Source organism: Myotis myotis, unplaced genomic scaffold, assembly GCF_014108235.1.
Source record: "Myotis myotis isolate mMyoMyo1 unplaced genomic scaffold, mMyoMyo1.p scaffold_m19_p_7, whole genome shotgun sequence".
NCBI lineage: Eukaryota > Metazoa > Chordata > Mammalia > Chiroptera > Vespertilionidae > Myotis > Myotis myotis.
In genome coordinates this window covers 3,922,141-3,929,802 of record NW_023416379.1, presented here as the reverse complement: position 1 = coordinate 3,929,802, position 7,662 = coordinate 3,922,141, and the positions used below count along the sequence as shown (strand labels likewise).

Below are 7,662 nucleotides of genomic sequence, written 5' to 3'. Positions count from 1 at the left end.
AATAAAGAAAAAATAGGTTTATGGGGCAGGGTAATTCTTTAAAAACATTATTAAAATATATGTGTGTGTGTGTGTGTGTGTGTGTGTGTGTGTGTGTGTGTGTGTGTGTGTGTTCAAAAACATAAACAGATATTGAAGGATGATTAAGAATTTAGTAATTTGCTGTTTTAAAACTTTAGCTCTGTACAGATCTCTCCTTAAAGAGAAGTAAATATATGTAGAAAGAAATAAGAAATTGGGTGTAAATTTGGAATAGCAAGCTAGGTGGTATGGCCAGAGCATTGAGGTGAAGGTAGAGTTTTTTCTAAACACAAAGAAAAGGCTTGGAATTGTACATTTATACTCTGTAAAGAAGTGAGAGCACAGCTGTTAACACTCACATTTGAAACACATTACTGCTTTGGAATTTGCTTTTTATTGGACTTTGCAAATGGCTAAAACCAGGACTACTAATCATTCTCCTTGACAATGATTTTCTTCTTTTCATCGAATGCAGTCCTGTGAGAGTGGTGCTGACCGGCCTTTTCTGACCCCAGAGAAGCCCTTAGCCCAGCAGTCAGCTTCTGGAAGGGAGAACAGCACTTGGTCCCGAATACCATACAGCAGATCCAGCATTTAACTAGAAAATCAAGTTTGTCCAAATTCATCCCCTGACACAGAAAACAATAGTGCCCACCTCCTAGGATTGTCGTAAGAGTTAAATGGGTTGACAGCTGTAAAGCACACAGCTCTGGGCTCGCTCTGACCTTGCTTTGCTTGCCTCGCCACTCTATTGGAGAACTCTGTAAGATCATTCTCAGCATTTTCCAACAATTCTTCAAATGTGAATGATCCCAGCAACCAAAAGCTGCAGAGTCTCATCATCCTACATTGTCATCTATCCTGTATGACAGTGAGAAATCTCTCCTAAAGGATATCTTTAAGCAGTTGAGATGCACACATCTCTCTAAACAAATCATCCAGAAAAAATATCAAACAACTGCCAAGTAAGTTTTCCTAAACTTCATCCCTCTACCTCAAGCATCTAAAAGTGAAAACCTTTTTCTCTCAGAGAAAATAGCTTTTTCCAACATCAAAAGTCTATTTTAATTTCTAATAAAGAAAATAAAAACAGTAAAGTCTTCTTTAAAGTCATTGAATAGAACAAAGTAGGACATCTGAAAGACAAGAGTGAATTTCTTTTAGATTTACGTAAGTTTCTTCTACTTATTTACCCAGGAAATATTTTTTCCCATGGGCCATTAACATGTTTTGAAAGGATAACAAAGGACAGAAAACAATAAATATGTAAGTTAAAACAAGATGTATAATATGGAAATGTAAATATATCATACTTTGATGCATAAAAAATGCAATACTGCGTATATATGGAGAGTTTTTCTTCACTTCCTCCCCACCAGCCAGATCTGAGGTGCAACATTCTCTAGTCAAGGTCCAAAAGCACTTGATCACCAGATTGTCAAGTCCTTCACCAGCCTGCCATGGGGGGTTTACTACTATACATTCCAAAGAACTGTGGGAACATCTTATAAACGGATAACAAAAGACTATGAGGGACATTGTATAGGCGAGAAAACACCTTAGTCATCAAGTCACTGCCCCTCACAGCCTCTGCCTCCTGCTGCTCTCACAGTCCTTAAGCCTTCCCCTCTTTGTGAATTTTATCTTAATTAACTAATCTAAAATATTAAAAAAAAAAACATGCATGCATGCATACTTCCAGCTTTTACATTATTTACAATAGAAATAAATGGCCCTATCAGTTTGACTCAGTGGATAGAGCATTGACCTGGGGGCTGAAGGGTCATGGGTTTGATTCCAGTCAAGGGCATGTAGTCAATACCCAATCCTGGTTGGAGTGAGTGCAGGGGACAACCAATTGATGTGTCTCTCTCTGTCTCTGCCCCTCCTTTCCACTCTCTAAAAATCAATGATGCCGAAACCGGTTTGGCTCAGTGGATAGAGCGTCGGCCTGCGGACTGAGGGGTCCCAGGTTCGATTCCGGTCAAGGGCATGTACCTGGGTTGCGGGCATATCCCCAGTGGGAGATGTGCAGGAGGCAGCTGATCGATGATTCTCTCTCATCGATGTTTCTAACTCTCTATCTCTCTCCCTTCCTCTCTGTAAAAAATCAATAAAATATATTTAAAAAAAAAAATCAATGAAATACACTTCCAAGCTCTTTCTATGAAGCCAGCACTACCCTAATCCCAAAACCAGATAAAGACACCACAAAGAAAGAGAACTACAGGCCAATATCCTTGATGAACATAGATGCTAAAATCCTCAACAAAATTCTAGCAAATGGGATTCAGCATTACATTAGAAAGATCATTCACCATGACCAAGTGAGATTTATTCCGGGGATGCAAGGATGGTACAATATCCACAAATTAATAAATGTGATACATCACATAAATAAATTGAGAGACAAAAACCACGTAATCATATCAATCAACGCAGAAAAAGCATTTGACAAAATCCAACACCCTTTCTTGGTAAAAACTCTCAGCAAAGTGGGAATAGAGGGATCATACCTCAACATAATAAAAGCCTTATATGACAAACCTACAGCCAACATCATACTCAATAGGCAAAACCTAACTCATTTCCCCTAAGAACAGGAACAAGACAGGGATGCCCACTTTCACCACTCCTGTTCGATATAGTACTGGAAGTGCTAGCCATAGCAATCAGACAAGAGGAAGAAATAAAAGGCATCCAAATTGGAAAAAAAGAAGTAAAACTGTCCTTATTTGAAGATGATATGATACTATACATAGAAAATCCCAAAGACTCCATCAAAAAACTACTAGACCTAATTAATGAATTCAGCAATGTGGCAGGATATAAAATTAACACCCAGAAATCTATGGCCTTTTTATACACCAATAATAAACTCACAGAAAGAGAAACAAAAAAAATAATCCCATTTACCATTGCACCAAAAAAATTAAGATACCTAGGAATAGAGAACCCAGAAATCGACCTGAACCAATATGCTCAATTAATATTTGATAAAGGAGGCAAGAACATACAATGGAGTCAAGACAGTCTCTTCAATAAATGGTGTTGGGAAAATTGGATAGATACATGCAAAAAAAATGAAACTAGACCACCAACTTATACCATACACAAAAATAAACTCAAAATGGATAAAGGACTTGAATGTAAGATGGGAAACCACAAAAATACTAGAGGAATCCAAAGGCAACAAAATCTCAGACTTATGCCAAAGCAATTTCTTCACTGATACAGCTCCTAGGGCAGGGGTCCTCAAACTTTTTAAACAGGGGGGCCAGTTCACTGTCCCTCAGACCGTTGGAGGACTGGACTATAGTTTAAAAAAAAACTATGAACAAATTCCTATGCACACTGCACATATCTTATTTTGAAGTAAAAAAAACAAAACCGGAACAAATATAATATTTGTATTTGCATGTGGCCCGCGGGCCGTAGTTTGAGGATCCCTGTCCTAGGGCATTGGAAACTAAGAAAATAGACAAATGGGACTACATCAAAATAAAAGGCTTCTGCACAGCAAAAGAAACCATCAACAAAACAACAAGAAAGCCCACTGCATGGGAGAACATATTTGCCAATGATATCACTGATAAGGGTTTAATCTCCAAAATTTACAGAGAACTCATACACTTAACAAAAGGAAGATGAATGATCCAATCAAAAAATGGGCAAAGGGATCCGGGAAGATGGCGGCGGTATAGGCAGACGCGTCCCAGGTCATGTCCCTGAGCAAATGGAGTGAGCAGCTGAAACTAGTAACATCCACCCCGAATTGGCGAAATTCCTCAGCTGGCGAGACGGTTTGCAGCCGGGAAGAGCAGAACTCCCCTGGAAAGGTAAAAAAACCAGGGATTTGGGCAGGAAAGTTTGCCACACCTCTGAGCCCAGAGAGTCGGAGGGAGACCGCGTGGCAGACAGCCGCGTCCCTTGGGACAGGCAGAGCCCCTGACGGGGGAAAGGAGAACTGCGGGATTCCTGGCGCCGCCGGGGGAATTGAGAGCTGGGTCTGTGATCACAGAGGACTGAGCCTAAAGGGGGCAGCCTGAAGAGCTGACCAGACCATGCAGTCCCGGTAAGAGAAGAAGCTTACAGAAACCAAGCCTTCCCCGTTTCCGCGGCCGGCGTTTGTTTGTTTGTTTTCACTGAACCCTGTTCATGGGACATTTCGGATACAGACACTCACCTGTGCTGAAGAGAGGGAGAGTGTGCGGAGGAGTAGAATCTGGGGAGAGACTGAGGAGAGAAGGGGGGCCGGGAGAGGCGGCAGCGAATTGAGTGCTGAGACACCCCTGAGCCCAGGACTGAGGCAGCCATTCTCTCCGGAGAGTGAGACTCCTCCCCCCAGCCCCCAGGCAAGGAGCACAGCCACACCCAGATTCCACCCTGTAGGAGATCAAGGATTAAAATAACCTGATCAGTCCCTGGGAGTTAACAGGGTCTGGCCTATAGAGGGATTTTCAATCCCAGCAACAACACAGCACTGGTAACTCTTATGCAGCCAGCTCTGGGCAGTGAACTTCCACTGGACAGAGAGGCCCTGTAGCCTCAGAGGCCAACCCCAGAACACTGCCACCCAGAGGCTGACCCACAAACTGACTCTTTGCTAAACACAAAATAAGGCAGTCTGGGAAACAAATGCGGCTTGCTTTAAAATAAGGACTGTGGTTTACAACACAGAGGAACAGTGTATCGCAGGGAAACTCAACACTCTCCTGAATACCTGGCAGGTCTAAGGCGAGCCACACTGAAGAATAGAAGAACCGAAGGACCTTCACTACTGCAATATTTTTTTTTTCTTTTTTCACCTTTTAACTAAGAAACCAATTTTTTTTCTCTTTTTTTTTTTTTTTTTTCTTTTATTCTTCTTTTTTTTCTTTTTTTTTTTCTTCTTTTTTCCATCACCTGATTTTACCCTTTTAATTACTACCTTCTTATTTTTAACCAGTATTATTACTGCTACCATTTTACCATTTTTTTTTTAAAGTGCCATTTTATTTTCTCTTTATTTTATTTTGGGATTAGTGTTCTCCATTCTATTTTCATCGTTATATTATTGGTTGTTTCTAGTTTGCATTCATCTCCAGGGAGCTGTTGCTGGAATTTGTTGGGATTAATGGCTGTTCTATAGGAGTATTCTCCTCATATAAAAAAGTCTCTTCCCCTCTTCCACTTCATTCTCTCTTTTCGCTCTTTTTTTTTCTTTTCTTTTCTTTTCTCGCTTTTATTTTCCCCCCTCCTTTTTCCCAATTTCATTTTTGCACTCCTTTTTTTGGTCCCTAATTTTCTTTTCTTTTTTCTCTTTTCTCTTTTTCTCTTCCTTCTTCCTTATCCCCTAATTCTCTTAATTCAGGTGGTCACCTTTATTTGGGGTTATTCATATCGTGAATATATTTGTGTATAGTGCCTGGTACGTGGTGCCTTGTTGTGTTGTATTTTGTGCCTTTAAATCAACGCAGCAGATCCAAGCAACAGCAACCTCCTGAGCACCACACCCTCTGCTGAGGAACAGCAGCTGTACGTGAAACCTTGCTCCACCAGCCAGAAGAGCCACCACAGCTGTGAACAGCACCCACCAGAGGAGCTGCTGCCAACTGAAGAGCAGCTGCTACCGCAACCGCCCGAAGAGCAACCACAGACCAAGGAGTCACTGCCACCAAGGGAGCAGCCACTGAACGACTCAACGTCTAGATATGTCAGCGAGATCAAACATGGGTAGACAAAGAAACCCCCAAAGGAAAGAGAAGGAGGACTCTCCAGAAAAGCAGCTAAGTAATACAGAGGCATGCAACATGACAGAAAAAGAATTCAGAATAAGGGTCCTAGAGTGCATAAACCGGATGGAGGAAAAAATCAACAACCTCTCCAAGAAGCTAGAAGAAACAGATGAAAAAATCAACAACTTAAGTAAGACCCAAGAAGAAATGAAGAGTGATATAGCTGCAATGAAAAACTCCATTGAAAGTATCAACAGTAGACTAGGAGAAGCGGAGGACCGAATTAGTGATTTAGAAGACAAGGAAGCAAAACACACCCAAAACGTACTGCAATTGGAGAAAAAAATGAAAAGACAGGAGGAGAGCCTAAGGGAGCTTTGGGACAACATGAAACGAAACAACATACGAATAATAGGGGTACCAGAACAACAGAAGGATGAACAAGGATTAGAAAACCTATTAGAAGAAATAATATCAGAAAACTTCCCTGAGGTGGGGAAGAAAAAAGTCACACAAGCCCAGAGAGTCCCAAACAAGGTGAACCCAAAAAGACCCACACCAAGACACATCATAATTACCATGGCAAATGTTCAGGACAAAGAGAGAATCTTACAGGCTGCAAGAGAGAGACGGAAAGTTACATACAAGGGATCTCCCATTAGATTGTCAAATGATTTCTCAACAGAAACACATCAGGCCAGAAAAGAATGGACGGAAATTTACAAAGTGATGCAAAGCAAAGGACTGAATCCAAGAATACTCTATCCAGCAAGGCTATCATTCAAACTTGAAGGGGAAATAAGAAGCTTCACAGACAAAAAAAGGCTAAGGGAGTTTATCACCACCAAGCCAGCAATGCAAGGAATGCTAAAGGGACTGGTATAAAAATAAGAAATAAAAAGCTCAGAAAGAAAACAGCCACACAAAAACAGAAATGCCTACAAACAAGTACCTTTCAATAATAACTTTAAACGTAAACGGACTAAATGCTCCAAACAAAAGACATCGAGTGGCTGAATGGATAAAAAAACATGACCCATACATCTGCTGTCTACAAGAAACCCACCTCATTAGAAGGGACTCACACAGACTGAAAGTGAAAGGATGGAAAAATATCTTTCAGGCAAATGGAAAGGAAAAGAAAGCTGGGGTAGCAATACTTATATCGGACAAAATAGACCTCAAAGTGAAGGCCATAACAAGAGATAAGGAAGGCCACTTCATAATACTAAAGGGATCAATACAACAAGAAGATATAACCCTGGTAAACATATATGCACCCAGTGCAGGAGCACCCAAATTCATAAAAAAACTCCTGGAGGATATCAAAGGAGAGATCGACAACAATACAATCATTGTAGGGGACTTTAATACACCACTGACAGCACTGGATAAGTCTTCTAGACAAATAATCAGCAAAGATACAGCAATCCTAAATGACTCACTAGATCAGATGGACTTAATAGACATCTTCAGAACACTTCACCCGAAAGCCAGGGAATATACATTCTACTCAAATGCTCATAGGACATATTCAAAAATAGACCATATATTGGGTCACAAGCAAAGTATCCCCAAATTCAAGAAGATTGAAATCATAAAAAGCGTCTTCGCAGACCACGATGGCATAATATTAGAAATAAACTACAATAAAAACAACCCAAAATACTCAAACACCTGGAAGCTGAATAGCATGCTATTAAATATTGATTGGGTTACCAATGAAATCAAAGAAGAAATTCGAAACATCCTGGAAACTAATGACAATGAAAACACAACAATCCAAAACCTATGGGACACAATGAAAGCAGTCCTGAGAGGGAAGTTTATAGCTCTACAGGCCTATCTCAAAAAACAAGAAAAAATGGTAGTAAATCATCTAACTCTACAACTCAAAGAATTAGAAAGAGAGCAACAAGAAAAC

At 40.5% G+C, this 7,662-nt stretch overlaps 1 long non-coding RNA gene across 1 annotated transcript in view; it reads right to left on the bottom strand.

Annotated features, from left to right (window-relative positions):
• Nucleotides 1–239: 239 nt before the first annotated feature.
• Nucleotides 240–7,662, bottom strand: part of LOC118659864 — a 33,762-nt gene continuing 26,339 nt past the window's right edge. The window contains exon 3 of the long non-coding RNA XR_004968729.1: nucleotides 240–563. This is a non-coding gene — a long non-coding RNA (uncharacterized LOC118659864). The remainder of the gene's footprint in view (nucleotides 564–7,662) is intronic.